Below are 18619 nucleotides of genomic sequence, written 5' to 3'. Positions count from 1 at the left end.
TATTGGAAGGACTGATGCTGAAGCTGAAACTCCGATACTTTGGCCATCTGATGTGAAGGACTGACTCATTGGAAAAGACCCTGATGCTGGAAAGATTGAAGGCAGGAGGAGAAGGGGATGACTGAGATTGAGATAGTTGGATGGCATCCCCGACTCAATGGATATAAGTTTGAGTAAGCTCTGGGAGCTGGTGATGGACAGGGAAGCCTGGCGTACTGCAGTTCATGGGGTCGCAGAGTCAGACATGGCTGAATGACTGAACTGAAAATAATTCTCAATGGTGAAAAACTGAAAGACTTCCTACCAACTTTAGGAATAAGATGAGGATGCCCACCCTCACCACTTTTATTCCACATAATATTGGAAATCCTAGCCACAATTAAATAAGAAAAAGATATAAAAGATACTCAAGATTGGAAGGGAAGAGGTAAAACTGTCAGCATTTGTGGATGACATGGTACATAATATGGAAAGCCATAAAGTCTCCACACAAAATCTATTAGAACTAATAAATGAATTCACCAAGATAGCAATATATAATATTAATGTACAGAAATCCATTTTATTTCTTTTTACACTGGCAATGAAATATCAAAAAAAAGAGTGTAAAAGATTTAAAATCACATCAAAAATTTTAAATACCTAGGAATAAATTTGACCAAGGAGGTGAAAGATCTATACACTGAAAACTGTAAAACATTGATAAAGGAAATTGAAAATGATTCAAAGAAATGGAAAGATATCCCATCCTCTTGAAAGAATTAGTATTGTTAAAATGGTCATACTACCCAAAGCAATCTACAAATTTAATGCAAGGTCTATCAAAATACCCATGACATTTTGCACAACTAAAACAAATGATCCTAAAATTTATATGACCTAAATGACCTAAAATTGTCAAAGCAGTCCTGAGGAAAAAGAACAAAGTTGGAGACATAACCCTCCCAGAGTTCTGACTATACTACAAAACAGCAGCAATCAAAGCAGTATGGTATTGGTACAAAAATAGATATATGGTTCAACAGGCCAGGATAGAGAGCTCAGAAATAAACCCACACACCTACAGTCAATTAATCTATGACAAAGGAGATAAGATATTCAATGGAGAAAAGACAGTCTCTTCAGTAAATGGTGTTGGGAAAGCTGGACAACTGCATGTAAATCAATGAAATTAGAACATTCCCTCATACCATATACAAAAAGTCAAAATGGTTTAAAGACCTAAATATAAGATATGACACCATGAAACTCCTAGAAGAGAATATAGGGGAAACATTCTCTGACCTAAATCATAAAAATATTTTAAAAAATCAGTCTCCCAAGCTAAAAGAACTAAAGCAAAAATAAACAAATGAGGCTTAATCAAACTTAAAAGCTTTTGCACAGCAAAGGAAACCATTGACAAAATGAGAATATAGATTATAGATGGAGAAAATATGTCAAATGGTGTGACTGATGAGTCGTTAACATATAAAATATAAAAACACATTGTACAACTCAATATTGAAGAAGTAAACAATACAGTCAAAAAGTGTGTAAACACCTGGATAGAAATTTTTCCAAAGAAGACATACAGGGTAAAGTTGTCTAATATAGTAAGTCCCCTGTATACAAACCTTCAAGTTGCAAACTTTCACAGATGAGAATGTGTGTTTGTGTGCCTAGTTATGTAAGTTGGTCCACGTGTCTGGTGCCCATTATCATGTGCATGCATCCTCTACAAATGGTTGTGCTTTTGTGTACTTTATAGTACTGTTTAGAGTGCAGTGGTGGAGAAGGCAATGGCACCCTACTCCAGTGCTCTTGCCTGGAAAATCCCATGGACGGAGGAGCCTAATAGGCTGCAGTCCATGAGGTCGCTAAGAGTCGGACACAACTGAGCGACTTTGCTTTCACTTTTCACTTTCATGCCTTGAAGAAGGAAATGGCAACCCACTCCAGTGTTCTTGCCTGGAGAATCCCAGGGACGGGGGAGCCTAGTGGGCTGCCGTCTATGGGGTTGCACAGAGTCGGACACAACTGAAGCAGCTTAGCAACAGCAGCAGAGTGCAGTGGTACAGTATCATTATTTCAAGCCCAGGATGTCTGGAAGCAAGCATAAAAGCAGCAGTGATGTAGCTGGTTCTATTGTACTTTTCAAGATACTGTATTGTAAGATTAAAAACATTTTATTTTTTATATTTGTTTTAGTGCATTATTAATGTAAAAAGTATTGTAAGTATTACAGTACTATATAGCTGATTATATTAGTTGGGTGGATGCATGCTCAGTTGCTTCAAGCATGTCCAACTCTTTGCATTCCTAGTGACTAGCCTGCGAGGCTCCTCTGGCCATGGGATTCTCCAGTCAAGAAAACTGGAGTGGGTTATCATGTCCTCCTCCAGTGGATTTTCCCCGACCCAGGGGTCAAACCCACATCTCTTGCATCTCCTGCAAAGGCAGGCAGGTTCTTTACCACTAGTGCCACCTGGGAAGCCCCATTAGTTGGGTACCTAGGCTAATTTTGTGGAACTTATGAACAGATTGGATGAACAACTTGTACTTATGAACATGTTCTCAGAATGGAAGTTCTTTGGTATGTAGGGGACTTACGACGTTCAACTTGTTACCAGTCTTGTAGTGTCATTTCCTACCACTACCCTAAACTTTCAATAAGAGCTTCTTAGCCATTAAAAAATATGATAATGGAAAGTAAGTATGAAGGATCCAACTGTTTTTTTTCCCATAGATTAGTTGTTGAATTCCATCAAGTTCCTTTTATGAACATCATAATTCATCCATTTTTCTCTAGATGAACCATTATGAACAAAGCTACAGAGAACATTTTTGTACATCTCCCAGTAAATATGTTTACACATTCTGGGAGGATATATGCATAAGAGTGGCACTGCTGAGTCATAGGGTAGGCATTTCTTCACTGTTAGTAGACAGTGCCAGTTTTCCAAAGTGTTTATGCCATTCACATTCCTGCCAGCAGTTCATGGGAGTCTTGAGATGACCTATCCTCTTATCAACACTTGTTATTGTTAGTCTTTTTCTTTTCAATCATTCTGATGGATGTGAAGTGTTATTTCCTTATAGATTTAATTTTCATTTTGTGATTACCAAAGAAGTTGACTGTTTTTTCATGTTGTTAGTAGTTACTGGATACTTTCTTTGGGAAAGTGCTTGTTCAGGTCTCTTGTCCATTTTTCCATTGTGTTAATCTATAATTAACACATAATAGATTAATATAATATATATTATTATATGTTATATATAAAATAACACATAAAATGTATTATTTTATATATTTATTTAAACAAAATATAAATAAAATATTAAAAATCTATAAATTTCATAAAATAAATTTTTAAAACAGGATTAAGATGAGCTGATTAAGATTTAGAAATAGCTTCCAGTGGAGCTGTTTCAAATCCTAAAAGATGAGGCTGTGGAAGTGCTGCACTGAATACGCCAACAAATTTGGAAAACTCAGCAGTGGCCACAGGACGGGAAAAGGTCCGTTTTCATTCCAGTCCCTAAGAAAGGGAATGCCAAAGAGTGCTCAAACTACCGTACAATTGCACTCACCTCACATACTAGCAAAGTAATGCTCAAAATTCTCCAAGCCACGCTTCAACAATACGTGAACTGTGAACTTCCAGATGTTCAAGCTGGTTTTAGAAAAGGCAGAGGAACCAGAGATCAAATTGCCAGTATCCGCTGGATCATGGAAAAAGCAAGAGAGTTCCAGAAAAACATCTATTTCTGCTTTATTGACTATTCCAAAGCCTGTGTGGATCACAATAAACTGTGGAAAATTCTGAAAGAGATGGGAATACCAGACCACCTGACCTGCCTCTTGAGAAACCTGTATGCAGGTCAGGAAGCAACAGTTAGAACTGGACATGGAACAACAGACTGGTTCCAAATAGGAAAAGGAGTACATCGAGGCTGTATATTGTCACCCTGCTTATTTAACTTCTATGCAGAATACTTAATGAGAAATGGCTGGGCTGGAGGAAGCACAAGCTGGAAACAAGATTGCCGGGAGAAATATCAATAACTCAGATATGTAGATGACACCACCCTTTGGCAGAAAGTGAAGAAGAACTAAAGAGCCTCTTGATGAAGGTGAAAGAGGAGAGTAAAAAAGTTGGCTTAATTAAAGCTCAACATTCAAAAAACAAAGTTCATGGCATTTGGTCCCATCACTTCATGGCAAATAGATGGAGAAGCAGTGGAAACAGTGGCAGACTTTATTTTTCTGGGCTCCAGAATCACTGCAGATGGTGATTACAGCCATGAAATAAAAAGATGCTTACTCCTTGGAAGAAAAGTTATGACCAACCTAGATAGCATATTAAAAAACAGAGACATTACTTTGCCAACAAAGGTCTGTCTAGTCAAGGCTATGGTTTTCCAATAGTCATGGATGGATGTGAGAGTTGGACTGTAAAGAAAGCTGAGCAACGAAGAATTGATGCTTTCGAGCTGTGGTGTTAGAGAAGACTCTTGAGAGTCCCTTGGACTGCAAGGAGATCCAACCAGTCTATCCTAAAGGAGATCAGTCTTGGGTGTTCATTGGAAGGACTGATGTTGAAGCTGAAACTCCAATACTTTGGCCACCTGATGCGAAGAGTTGACTCATTTGAAAAGACCCTAATGCTGGGAAAGATTGAGGGCCAGAGGAGAAGGGGATGACAGAGGATGAGATGGTTGGATGGCATCACCGACCCAATGGACTTGAGTTTGAGTAAACTCCAGGAGTTGGTGATGGACAGGGAGGCCTGGCATGCTACAGTCTGTGCTATCACAAAAAGTTGGACATGACTGAGCGAGTGAACTGAACTGAAAGATGAGCTGAAGTAAAACCATGGGAAAAGATATACCATGCAAATGCTAATAGAAAGCTAGTATCACTTTAGTAATATCAGATAGAGTTTAAAGCAAGAAGCATTATTAAAGATGAAGGAAGTATCCAAGTCTTTAAAATGGATAGCCCTTCAGAAAGACATAGCAATTCTAAATTTGTATTTGTAAAATATAGTTTCAAAATACAGAAAGCCAATATTGATAGAACTAGAAGGAGAAATAGAAAAATTTAGAGTCAAAGAGAGAAATACATACTTCTTTCAGTAACTAGTGCAATAGGCAGACCAGAAATCAGTAGTTTAAAGGATTGGAACAATATGATTAACAACTTTGACTTAATTCACATAAGTAGAGCATTTTATCCAACACCTACAGTATACATATTCTTTTCAAGAGTACATTGAAAGATTAACAAAATCAATTGTATCCTGGGTCATAAAGCAAGTCTAGGGTTTCACAACATTGAAATAACAGAGGGTATGTTCTTTAATCACAATGAGATAAGTTCAGAATTACTAACAAAAAAATCCCCAAATACCAATAGTTGAGCAATATTCTTACAAATAATAAAATAGAAATTACAGTGGAAATTTTAAAATATTTTGAACTAAATGACAATGACATATCAAAATTTGTGAAATACAGCTAAAGACATTTATGGCCCCAAAAGCATAACATTGAAAAGAGGAAAGACTTAAAAATCTGAGACAGAAGAATTCCTTTCCAAGAAGTTGAAAAAAAAATCAGAAAAAATAAACTACAAGAAGATGAAGAAAATAATGAATATGAACACAAATTAAAACTGGAAAGTTTATTTCCAACTTTTAAAACAAACAAGAATAAAACAAAATCCCCAAAGCACTTTGTCCTGTATTTTCCCAACTTAATAAATAGAAATTTTATCCTGTCATGTGCCCTGAATTGGAAATCAACTTTGCTCTCTGTCTCATATCTCACATTTTTCATATGATCCTATAAGTTATACCTTAAAAATATATCCAGAATCTAGTCATTTCTCATTCCCGTCATTATTACAGCTTGAGCTCAGACATCATTATCTCTTACCTGGATAACTGCTTTAATTTCTTAATTGATCTCTTAGCCCAGTTCTTCATCTGATAGTCAGAATTACCCTGTAAAACCTTTGTGTTGCTATTGTTCTCTTAACTTTCCAGTCCGTTTCCATTTCTCTTAGTGCAAAAGGCAAAGAAAACTCTTACAATGGCCAGTTCAGTTCATTTTAGTCGCTCAGTCATGTCCGACTCTTTGTGACCCCATGAACTGCAGCACGCCAGGCCTCCCTGTCCATCACCAACTCCCGGAGTCCACCCAAATCCATGTCCATCAAGTTGGTGATGCCATCCAACCATCTCATCCTCTGTCGTCCCCTTCTCCTCCTGCCCTCAATCTTTCCCCAGCATCAGGGTCTTTTCCAATGAGTCAGCTCTTCGCATCAGGTGGCCAAAGTATTGGAGTTTCAGCTTCAACATCAGTCCTTCCAATAAACACCCAGGACTGATCTTTAGGATAGACTGGTTGGATCTCCTTGCAATCCAAGGGACTCTCAAGAATCTTCTCCAACACCACAGTTCAGAAGCATCAACGAGGCCTTAAATAATTTGCTCACCTCATCTATTCTTTGCCTTCTTCCTTTTCTTCCCTGAGCAGCAACCATATTGACCATCTTGCTATTCCTCAAACATGCTATTGAATCTCTAGGCTGTTGCTCTTCCCCAATACCCTCTTGGCTTTGCTGTTGTTGTTCACTCATGTCCAACTCTTTGCAACCCCGTGGACTGCAGCAGGCCAGGCTTCCCTGTCGTTCACCATCTCCTGGAGTTTGCTCAAACTCATATCCATTGAGTCAGTGATGCCATCCAACCATCTCATCCCTTCCTTCAATCTCTCTCAGCATCAGGATCTTTTCTAATGAGTTGGCTTTTTGCATCAGGTGGCTGAAGTATTGGAGCTTCAGCTTCAGCATCAGTCCTTCCAATGAATATTCAGGGTTGATTTCCTTTAAGATTAACTGGTTTGATCTCTTTGCAGTCCAAGGGACTCTCAAGCATCTTCTCCAACACCACAACTCAAAAGTATCAATTCTTTGGCATTCAGCCTTCTTTATGGTCCAGCTATCACAGCCATACATGACTACTGGAAAAACCATTGCTTTGACTAGAAGGACCTTTGTTGGCAAAGGTCTGCTTTTTAATATGCTGTCTAGGTTGGTCATAGCTTTTCTTCCAAGGAGCAAGCATCTTTTAATTTCATGGCTGCAGTCACCATCTGCAGTGATTTTGGAACCCAAGATAATAGTCTGTCACTGTTTCCATTGTTTTCCCCATCTATTTGCCGTGAAGTGATGGGACCAGATGCCATGATCTTTGTTTTTTGAATATTGAGTTAAGCCAGCTTTTTCACTCTCCTCTTCCAGCTTCATCAAGAGGCTCTTTGGTTTCTTTTTGCTTTCTGCCATAAGGGTGGTGTCATCTGCATATCTGAGGTTATTGCTATTTCTCCTGGCAGTCTTGATTCCAGTTTGTGCTTCATCCAGCCTGACATTTTCCATGATGTACTCTGCATAGAAGTTAAATAAGCAGGGTGACAACATATAGCCTTGACGTACTCCTTTCCCAGTTTTGAACCAGTCCATTGTTCCATGTCTGGTTCTAACTGTTGCTTGTTGACCTGCATACACATTTCTCAGAGGCAGGTATCGTGTTCTGGTATTCCCATCTCTTTGAATTTTCCAGTTTGTTGTGATCTACATAGTCAAAGGCTTTAGTGTAGCCTCATTTCAGAACTTTGCTGAGTATCACCTTATTAATGAAATCTTATCAATTAGCCCAAACAGCAATCCTTTCCCCCATACTTGGCATTCCCTACTGTAAGTGGTTACTACCTGTTGTTGTTCAGTTGCTAAGTCTTTTCCAACTCCTTGTGACCCCATGGACTGCAGCATGCCAGGCTTCCTTATCCTTCACTGTCTCCTGGAGTTTACTCAGACTTATGCCCATTCAGTTGGTGATGCTATCCAACCACCACTGGTAGAGATGTGAAAGTAATATTTATGTAGGAAGGAACTTTCCAAACCTGTTTATTTCAGGATGCAGTGCTCTCAATCATCGGCTTTTTTTTGTTTTATTTTGAAATAATTTTAGGCTTATGGAAGAATTGCAAAAATAATAGTTACTGTATACCCTTCACCCAGCATCTCTTAATGTTAATATCTTATATAGTCATAGTATAGTTATCAGAAGTAAGAAATTAGCATTTATATGGTGCTGTTAATGAAACTACAGACTTTATATAAATTTCACAATTTTTCCACTAACATCTTTTTCTGTTTCAGTATCCAGTCTAGAATTCTCCATTGCATGTCTCCTTATTTTCTTCTGGCTGGTAACAATATCTTGGTCTTTCCTTGTCTTTCAAGACCTTAAGAATTTTAAAAGTACTTACTAATTAGGCATTTTGTAGGATGTCCCTCAGTTTGGACTTATATGGTGTTTTCTCGTGCTTGAGGCTTTGCATCTTTGAAAAATACCACAAGTGATGTGGCTTTCTCATATGACGGGAGACATGGTATCAATGTGTATTATTATTGGTGATATTGATCATTGGCTAAGAGAGTGTCTGCTGGGTTTCTCCATTGTAAGATTACTATTTTTTTCCTTTGTAATTAATAAATATTTTGGGAGAGATATTTTGAGGTTATATGAAAAGTCAAAGTGTTAGTTGCTCAGTCGTGTCCAACTCTTTGTGACCCCGTGGACTGTAGCCTGCCAGGCTCCTCTGTCCATGAAATTCTCCAGGCAGAAATACTGGAGAGGGTACTATTCCCTTCTCCAGAAGATCTTCTGACCCAGGATCAAACCCAGATCTCCTGCATTACAGGCAGATTTCTTTATCATCTGAGCCACCAGAGGTTATATTAGTGTTCTTTTTCTTCTTATAATTTCAGATACTAATTTTTATATTCATCGGTGGCTCTTGCTTGATTGAAGCAGTTATTAAGTGCTATTCCAATCATGATTTTTTTCATCTCTTCCATATTTATTAGTTGGATTTCTTCTGTAATTGAAGAATTGTTCCTTCTCCCTCCACATATTTCATTATTCAATAATTTATAAATTTGTGGATTTATGTTTGTTTTGTTCTTTGGGTTATAATCTATTACCATTGCTGTTTGTTTTGTTTAAATTGGTCCACCTTTGATAGCCATCTTATTTTTAGACATGCACTCATCTTATTTTTCTTTAGCACTTCCTTACTTTCTGGCACCATGAAATGCTCCAGCTCATCTTATATAATTTTTGGCTGTGCTCTGAAATCAGCCACCACTCTGTAGAATCCTTGTTCTTCTTATTAGAGAAGGATATTTGGAAAGCAACATTTGGGTACTTGTTTCATCTTTTATAGCGTTTTTTTCCTTCTCTGGCACTTTCTTCCCTTTTCTTTTTCATAGTACTACCAGCATGAAAACCTCTAAAAATCTTGACTTAATGTCTAGAGGAAACTAGCATTATTAGAAGAGAATTTTCTGGTAGGAATATCAGAAAACCAATACATGTAATGCTGTCATTTGCTTTTGTACATGTATTACACAAATTTTATTTAGTTCTGTTTTAATCCTCTAAAGCCTAGAAGTAGATTTTCAATATGATTTTTTTTGCCTATCGTCATAGGATTAGAATGTTGTGGTTTCTAAAAATACACATGGAATAGTAAAAGTCTTAGATTTCAAGTACCTTTGTGATTTGGGGATTAGGGAGACATATTACATAACCATACTAGTTTAAATTAACCTCAGAAGTTAAAATATATTTCAAGAAAGACTGAGGTAAACTGTTGTCACAGAGTGCTGTGATAGATACAGTAGATCCAGATCAGTTATATCTTTGTAAAGTTGTAGAGATATTCCTCAGCATAATTGCGTTCCTTTTATAATACTTTGGGTTCATTTAGTTTGACTTATAGTTCTCTCTCTAAGCATAGAACAACTTCTGTAAGTAGTTATATAACATCTATAAAGATGAGACGTTTCTTATTTTCAACCATGAAATTAATGGGATGCGTTTGAGTTCTGTGACTGGTTCATAACTCACTTATTAGTAATTACATAAAATTAACCCCTTTTGTTCCTGAGAATTGCATCAGACTTAGGATTCTCAAATTTCAGTTTGATTTCCATGTTATCTTCCCCCCCCTTTTTTTTTTGACCCTTTCACCATCTCACCCTCTTCTCTATCCTTTGTTCATTCTTTCTTCTTTATCCCATCAGTCTTCTCTGTCGCATATACTCTTGCTTCTTTCTGTCATGTGTCCTTATTTCTCTCATGTGTTATTACATCTTTATCACATTTGTCTGTCCTCTCTCTGACCTTTTCTTCCATCAGTCATTCTTCCCATATTTCCTTCTAGGAATACACATAATAATCCTCTGCTTCCGTATATCCAGACCTCATTCCATCCTTTCTCTTCTTTTTCTTCTGTCTCTCCAACCTTCTTTCTGTCCTGTCCATTCAAAGTGAAGGTCCTTTTCTTCCATCAGTTCTTTTCCTTTCTCCTTATGACTGCCATGTATGTGCTGATGAATTCCAGTTTTACATCTTGCAATCACACTTCTGTCTTAGACTCCAGATTTAACAATCCCACTTCCGTTGCTGTATTACTTCTTGAATATCTACCCAGATACCAACTGCTCTTATCATTTTCACTATTACCACTCCTATTCATGGCACCATCATCTCTTCTCTAGAGTAGTATAGTAGTCTCCTCAGTAGTTATCCTATTTCTACCCTTTGCTGATACTCATTTCCCCCATCAGTCCAAGAGATTATTCTAAAAGTTATCATATCATGTCCCAGTGTTTGCACAAAACCTTTTAAAGGATTCCTATCTTTTAAAATTATTATTGAGGTAAATTGGTGTATAACACTGAAGTTTCATTTGTATGTTATGATTCAATATATGTGTATACTGTAGCATGCTTATCACAAAAACAGTCACCATACAGTTGACCCCCTTTGCCTTTTTTGTGCTTCTATCCTCTCTGATAACCACGAACTTTATTTTCCACAGACGAAAATAAAAATATTATTAAATCTTTTTTCCCCAGCTTTATTGATATATAATTTACATGTAACTAGTCTTTTTCTGAGAGAGAGAAATTTCAAATAAGACAGACTACCGAGACGCATTACACATTGATCTGGAAAAGCATGCTTTTGAACACATGTTAGATTTTATTTATTTGTATGTAAATACTTTAAAGCCTAGAAGTACATCTTATACTTGATTTTGGCCTAACCTGGTAGAGTCATAATGCTGTGGTTTCTAAAAATAGACAAGGAGTAAGAGTTCTAGATTATAAATAGCTTTGTGTGATTTTTGAGATCAGGGAGGCTTAAGTTACATAGGTTGTATTAGTATAATTTGATTTCAGAGATTGAGTGATCCTGACCCTTTTAAACTCTAATTATTAATTTTAATAATTTTCTGTGTATTCTTTTTCTGTATATTGATAGTGTCAACTCTCATGCCATCTGTAAATAACTGTGCTTTTGTTTCTTCATTTCCTTTTATCTCTTGATCTTATTACTATATTTGTTAGTCCTGCTAGTACCAAGTTGAATAGAAACAGTGGCAGGCATCCTTGTCTTCTTCCTAGTCCTGAAATACTTAAAACATTTTGCCATTAAATAGAATGTTTTCTGTACTTTTTGTAAATGCCCTTTCACCATTAAGGAGGTTATCTTCTAGTCCTGGTTTGTTGAGGCAAAATGGAAATTGCATTTTAATAGTTACTCTTCCTGTATCTGTTCTGATTTTGGCATCCAGGCAAGTCTCATCTCATAAAGTCAGTTGAGGAGTGTTCCTTTTTCTCTATACTCAGTATGAGGTTAGAATCTTCTATAAAATTAAAACTGTCTATTTTATGAATGTTTGTTACAATTCATCTGTATAACTGACTCACTCTTATGATTTTCATGTAAGATTTTTAACCACGAATTCAATCTCTTTAATAGCTGTGAGATCATTTCATGTTCTTTTTTTGCTCTTGAGTCAGTTCTGGTGAGTTTTAAATTTCTTCCTGAGTAACTTTTGATAAGGAATTCATTCACCTTATCAAAGTTTTCAGATTTATTTCCTTAAAATTTTCATACTGTCTTGTTTTCCACTTAATCCCTACAGTATCTGAGATTATATCCTCATTTTAACTTTTTTTTTAACCTGTGCTCCCTGAATTGGGGGTGCAGAGTCTTAACCACTGGGTTACCAGGTAAGTCCCTCTTTTTTATTCTTAATATTGTTTATTTCACCTTCTCTCATTTTTTCCCTTAATTTACCTTGTCAGATATTTATAATATTGTTTCTTCAAGCAATAAATTTTGGCTTATTTCTATTATATATGTGTTCTCTTTTCACTAATTCCTGCTTTTCGTTTTTCTTTGATCATTTCCTTCTTTCCTTTTTCTTCTTTTTTAGAACAATAAACACCTTTATTACTTGAGCTAAGGTATGAGGGAGGAAGATTTGTTTGCCTTTCCAGGCCTTGATTTTCTTCAGATGGAAGTTCAGCTCCTTGCAGTCTAGCACATAGTCATCTGCTTGGCCACACTGGCCTGGTCTTGAAACTGCATGCAAGAAGCTTTCGCTCCTGGAACTGCTCCTTCAGAAAACTGCTGATTTGAGCATTCTCCTTTTCATCATATTTCTTCTGAATTTTCTTAGGTCATTTTTTATTGTTGTTGTTTAAAATCCCTTCTTCCTTGAGAGTCAGCTTGGCTCCATTCTTGCAGCCCAGAGGCAGTGCATAGTGGGACCCCTACTTCTCTCAGAATAGTGTGCTGTCAGTGAGCAAGATGCAGTTCTTCACTAGGGTCTTGGTACTGACCAGCTCATCGTTGGATGCACTGTGAACAACATCTTTAATCCTTGCTTTGCACATACAACACTCCAAGCCTCAGTAAAATTTCCCCATGTCCATGTCCAGCCTCAAGATACGGTATTTCTTGTTGCCTCCCTGCACATGGACTGTGTGTATGAGGCCAGCATCAATCTTAGTGTTGGCAGCAGGGATTCTCAGCTCATACTTCTGCTTCCTGTGGTAGGGCTTTCTTGCTCCTGGTCTTGTGGCACTTGTGCCAGTTGTCCAGAAAAATACCTGTTGCTCAGTGCTGGCTGGAAACAGATCATTTCCTTCTTTGTGTTAATATTTTTTAGGACCTTATTTATTCTGCTGTTTTCCTAACTCAATTTCAAGTCTTTTTTTCTAATGTAAGCGTTTAAGCCTATATACACCATTTATTTATATATCAATAACCTCAGATATGCAGATGACACCACCCTTATGGCAGAAAGTGAAGAGGAACTGAAAAGCCTCTTGATGAAGGTGAAAGAGGAGAGTGAAAAAGTTGGCTTAAAACTCAACATTCAGAAAACGAAGATCATGGCATCTGGTTCCATCACTTCATGGGAAATAGATGGGGAAACAGTGGAAACAGTGTCAGACTTTATTTTTCTGGGCTCCAAAATCACTGCAGATGGTGACTACAGCCATGAAATTAAAAGATGCTTACTCCTTGGAAGAAAAGTTATGACCAACCTAGATAGCATATTCAAAAGCAGAGACATTACTTTGCCAACAAAGATCCGTCTGGTCAAGGCTATGGTTTTTCCAGTGGTCATGTATGGATGTGAGAGTTGGACTGTGAAGAAAGCTGAGCGCCGAAGAATTGATGCATTTGAATTGTGGTGTTGGAGAAGACTCTTGAGCGTCCTTTGGACTGCAAGGAGATCCAACCAGTCCATTCTGAAGGAGATCAGCCCTGGGATTTCCTTGGAAGGAATGATGCTAAAGCTGAAACTCCAGTACTTTGGCCACCTCATGCAAAGAGTTGACTCATTGGAAAAGACTCTGATGCTGGGAGGGATTGGGGGCAGGAGGAGAAGGGGACAACAGAGGATGAGATGGCTGGATGGCATCACCGACTCGATGGATGTGAGTCTGGGTGAACTCCGGGAGTTGGTGATGGACAGGGAGGCCTGGCGTGCTGCGATTCATGGGGTCACAAAGAGTCGGACACGGCTGAGCGACTGAACTGAACTGATACCATTTTTTTGTTGTTTTGTATTCTGTACATTTTAGATATATTTTCCTCATTATCAATCAGTTCTAGGTTTTTCCTGAAATCCATTGCGATGCTCTTTGTCCTATAAATTGTTTGAAGAAGTGTTTTTTAATTTCAGAATGTATGCCAGATACCAGTTCCTTTAAATTTGTTGATAGTGTTATGACCTAGTACAGGTCAATTTTCATGAATATTCCATTTATACTTGAATAAATGTTCTCTGTTTACTGGGTATAGTGTTCTCTGACTGTCTTATGTCCTTTTCTTTTGTTTTGCGTAGTTTCAATATGATATAGCTAGATGTGGATCTTTCTCTGACTGTCTCATCTCCCCATCTGTGTATCTCTGCTCATTTCTATCTGTTCATTTTTCTATTTTTATTTTCCCTTCTCTCCATCTAACCTCCCATCTCCAGCTCCACATCCCTCTTTTCTTACATGAGAAGAGAGAGGCGTGAGATTCATGAACTTGAATTGCCATCTTTCGGTGGTTCTGGAAAATTCTCAGTAAAATTTAGGCCTCTCATTCTTCAACTTGTGGAATAAATTATTGTTTCCTTGTGTATTTTATGATTGATTTGTTGGTTGGTTGGTTGGTTGACTTTTGGTAGAACTTTTTCTGTAGAAAATGAAGTGTTGGTTGAAGTTGAGAATCCAGAGAGTATTTATACTTTCTTTTAGCAATTATCTCAGATCATAACCAACCTGGGACCACATTAAAGGCAATGATATGCTTGAGGTGTTTGGTACCATTTAAATTCCAGAATTTGCATTGAGATTGTGCTTTGAGGGGGATGCACTAGAATTTTTAAATAAAATAAATAATTTTAGGTTTGTAGAAAATGTGGAAATATAATACAGAGAGTTCCTGATTACTCTGTACCAGTTTTCCCCGATATTAACATCTTAACATTAACACCATATTTTTGTCAATACTAAGAAATCATAGCACTAGCTAAATTCTGGACTATATTCAGATTTCCTCTAATGTTCTTTTTCTGTTCCAGGATTCCATCCAAAATACCACATTGCACTTAGGCTCCTCTGTTCTGTGCCAGTTCCTCGGGCGTCCCTTGTTTTTTATGACCTTTTTGATTTAGTCATCTGTCTTATAGAATAGCCAGCCTCAGTTTGGTTTTGTCTAATATTTTTCTCATCTTTAGAGTGGGATTATTGCTTTGTGGAAAATATCACAAAAAAATATCTCATCGTATTGTATCAAGATGTACCTGACACCCAACTGACTTTATCACTGGTGATGTTTGCTCTGATCATGTGGTTAAGGTAGTGTTTGCCAGTTTTCTCCACTGTAAAATCACTGTGTTTATCCTTTCCATTCAGGAATGGGAGATTTTATTTTCTTTCAACTCTAACCAAGTAGAGACAGGCAAGTTTCCTTCCTGTCCTAGTCTGCCCTATTAAGGTTTATGTCTACTGTACAGTTGAGCTGTGCATGGAGCTCTTTAAAGCTCAGGCATAATATTGAGGGTCTTTTATTAGTTTTTTCAGTTGAATGGGCCTGGACTTTATCTCCTGTCCTCCTCAACCTGGATTATGTTCAAGGTTTCCAGGAATCTGTAGAAATCCTCAAGGCTAAAGCTGTCCTTAGCACGCTGCTTAACCTATTATGACTCCTTACTTTTGGAGCACTCCAGTGAATTATGTTTAAAAGTTTTATTTATTTTTGTTAACTTGTTAGTTATTTCCATTAGAGTATCTTAGTCCAATGTCCTGTCCCTGACAGAAGTTTGTAGGTTTCTTTTGACACTGATTTTGAATATTTTTTGAAATGTTAACACTTGTGTTGGGGGGAAGTAGTTTAGTGTTAGAAAGTATGATACGTTCTCCCAGTTGCTCACTACCCATCCATCCCTCACCCAAAGACACACAGTTCTTTTGAATTTCTTTTTTTTTTTAATATTTATTTATTTGGCTGTGCTGGGTCTTAGTTGCTGCATGTGGGATATAGTTCCCCAACCGGAGATGGAACCCAGGTTCCTTGCATTGGGAATGTAGAGTCTTAGCCACTGGACTACCAGGTAAGTCCCCTTTTGAATTTCTTGACTTAAGGATACTGTTTTCCCTGCTTTGAATGCTCTTTGCTACTTGATCCTCATGATCAACACCTATTGATTACAAACTCTGCTCAAATGTTTTCTTGCTCATGCCTCGTATCTCCTTTCCTCTGCCCCCATACACAGTTTGATTTCTTCTGTGCTGCTGTAATATACCCTTCATTAAAAAATATGAATACATATATATCAGTGTTGGTTTGAATATTGTGGTAGATATTATTGTTCACTTACAGAAAATTTATGCTTCTACCTTCTTGAAGTTTGGCTTGGCCTTGAGACCTTCTCTGACCAATTAAAACTGGTGAGAAAGGCCTAGTCCTGGTCTTTAAGAAGGTTACAATTCTGTGGCCAATATTCTTCCTTCCTGTCTTCATCTATTACAATCAAATTAATGCTTCAAGGCTTTTTTCTACCATCACCTTGGAATTTTTTGCCTCAATTTCTCCCCATCTCAAAAAAAAAAATCCAGAAGATTTCTCCTTCCTGATTTTTCAAAGCAAATTTATGATATTCATAAGTGTCTCTTATATATTTCATTCTACCATAACAGGTTCTGTTATATTCATATCGTGTACATTTTCAGGTTTCTTTTCTAGATTTTAAGCTCCATAAGTGTTGGCATTTCCTATCATTTATCATGTGTTCCTCAAATCAATAAAATTATGTGAATAATTAATAGTGTCACTGCCTAGAAGATATTTTAGGAGTTTATTGGGGCATTTTGGGGGTTACAGTGTTTGAAAGTTCCTAGTAGAGTTAGTGAGGAGAGGCCAAGAATGGAAAACTTTTTGCAATGCTCAGGACAATCTCTCAAAATAAATAGTTGTCCTGAGTCCCACATAACTGAAATAGTCTACTAGATATTTCATGTGAGTGAAAAACTTATTCATGATCTTCGGAATCTAGAGCCTAAATTCATTTTTACGTGTAAACAGTTATTTTTTACACAATTTTAATATGCATTGAGTGCTCCTAAAATATGTTTATCACCCATGTAAATCAGGGAAGACTGAACTTTGTCAAGAACTTTTCTAAGTCTTGCTTAACATTACAGAAAAGCCTGTTACCAAAGGCAGTACTGTTCATGGTATTTTAGTCACCGATAATACAGCCGTGTCATTCTGTTTTTGAAGCTGTTGAATTTTAAATGATTCTGTATGTAGGTGTAGGCATCCAGTTAATTCACTGCCTTTTTGTTTCATCCCCAGATATTTACTTATGGGAAGTAAATGTTACTTCTGTTTAAAATATAAATTACTTTCCTCAAACTTCCTTCATGTGTTACATTGGAGCATTATATTAATGCTTTTAAATTGTATATAAGGATGTTATATTATCTGTGAATTTCAGAATTTAAAAGAGGCAGTGAAAAATATTTGTTATAAAAAGTGACATTGTGTCATGGTATTAGACCACAGATTTATGAACCATTAGAGCCTGGCAAAATAAGAAATTTACTTTTAAAGTATATGTTTAATCCTCTTTCAATATTAAACTGTTTTCTTCAGGGAACGTGTATATCACAAATATTCTGATAATTTGAGTAAAGTTAGATAAGAACACCAAAATTTTGTCACAAACCAGAAAAAAAGCATATGTAAACTTTAGTCAATTTATGGAGAGACAAATTACTATTTATATCGATAATTTTTGAATTTCTAATGAAACACCATAGACTGCTTAATGACTGAGACTCTCCATTTTTTCTTTTATTGTAGTTAATATATCCAGACCTTTTATTTTTAAAAATCTAACCATTGTTTCATGAGGAGGAAGAGTAGAAAGAGAAGATATTTTGCATGTGGTTTTAATGATCTTAATTTATATTCTGTAAGTCAGTTCTCTAGGGTCAGCAGTGAATTGTTTTGGTTGAGATATTTGAAGTGTAGTTTTCATCATTGAGCATGTGATAAGATATATTTTATAAACTAAAGTGCAGAACCAGATGGCTTTATTTTGGTATGATACATGTTAATTCATAATGCCTTGTTTTTTAGCAGGAATGGGATTATGTTGTATCTTACTATTGCCTTTTTTAGACTATTTTATAGACAGAACTAGAAATTCAAGTTATATAAAGCTGCTCTAGCACAGGCTGGAAAGTAGGTCATTGTTACGGGGAGTATACCAAACTGCCCACTGGTTGCTATAGCAATGACCTACTTTAAGAAACTATTTCTGTTGATTCATGTTGAAATCATCTTTTGGAACTGGTATAAGGAAACTCACCACATTTAATTTTTTCTAATAGCAATAAGGTAGTGATCACTGGAGGTTTTAAAAAAAATCCTTAAAATATTTAAAGTGAAGAAATGTATTTTCTTAACCTAACATCTCTTCAATTTATTGTGAAGTGCTGCAATTCATACTGTATTCAATAATTAAATATCAACAGAACTATTCTTCTGTTTAGGCAGTACAATTATGCAAAGGGGTGTAGTGAGTTTTACTAACATTTGTCCTGTTTAAAAATCAACCCAGTGCATGTATCAGTAGTTAATAGCATTATTAACTGAACCTTCAAATGGATATGGTTTCAAGAAAACAGTAA

The 18619-nt window shown here is 36.7% G+C and overlaps 1 protein-coding gene and 1 pseudogene across 5 annotated transcripts in view; one reads left to right on the top strand and one right to left on the bottom strand.

Moving 5' to 3' along the window:
* Nucleotides 1-18619, top strand: part of CRY1 (cryptochrome circadian regulator 1) — a 95777-nt gene that overhangs the window by 38337 nt on the left and 38821 nt on the right. The window lies entirely within an intron of this gene.
* Nucleotides 11595-14474, bottom strand: LOC147372384 (small ribosomal subunit protein eS8 pseudogene; annotated as a pseudogene). The gene is made up of 2 exons (XR_015164755.1): nt 14432-14474; nt 11595-13027 (listed from the first exon to the last, which is right to left on the bottom strand). The product of XR_015164755.1 is annotated as a small ribosomal subunit protein eS8 pseudogene (transcript).

Source organism: Bos grunniens, chromosome 5 (genome assembly GCF_055505025.1).
Source record: "Bos grunniens cultivar Pamir isolate PY7600 chromosome 5, Bosgru_T2T1.0, whole genome shotgun sequence".
NCBI classification, from domain to species: Eukaryota; Metazoa; Chordata; class Mammalia; order Artiodactyla; family Bovidae; genus Bos; species Bos grunniens.
Note: the sequence above shows the minus strand (reverse complement) of the source record. Positions and strands in the feature narration are given on the sequence as shown.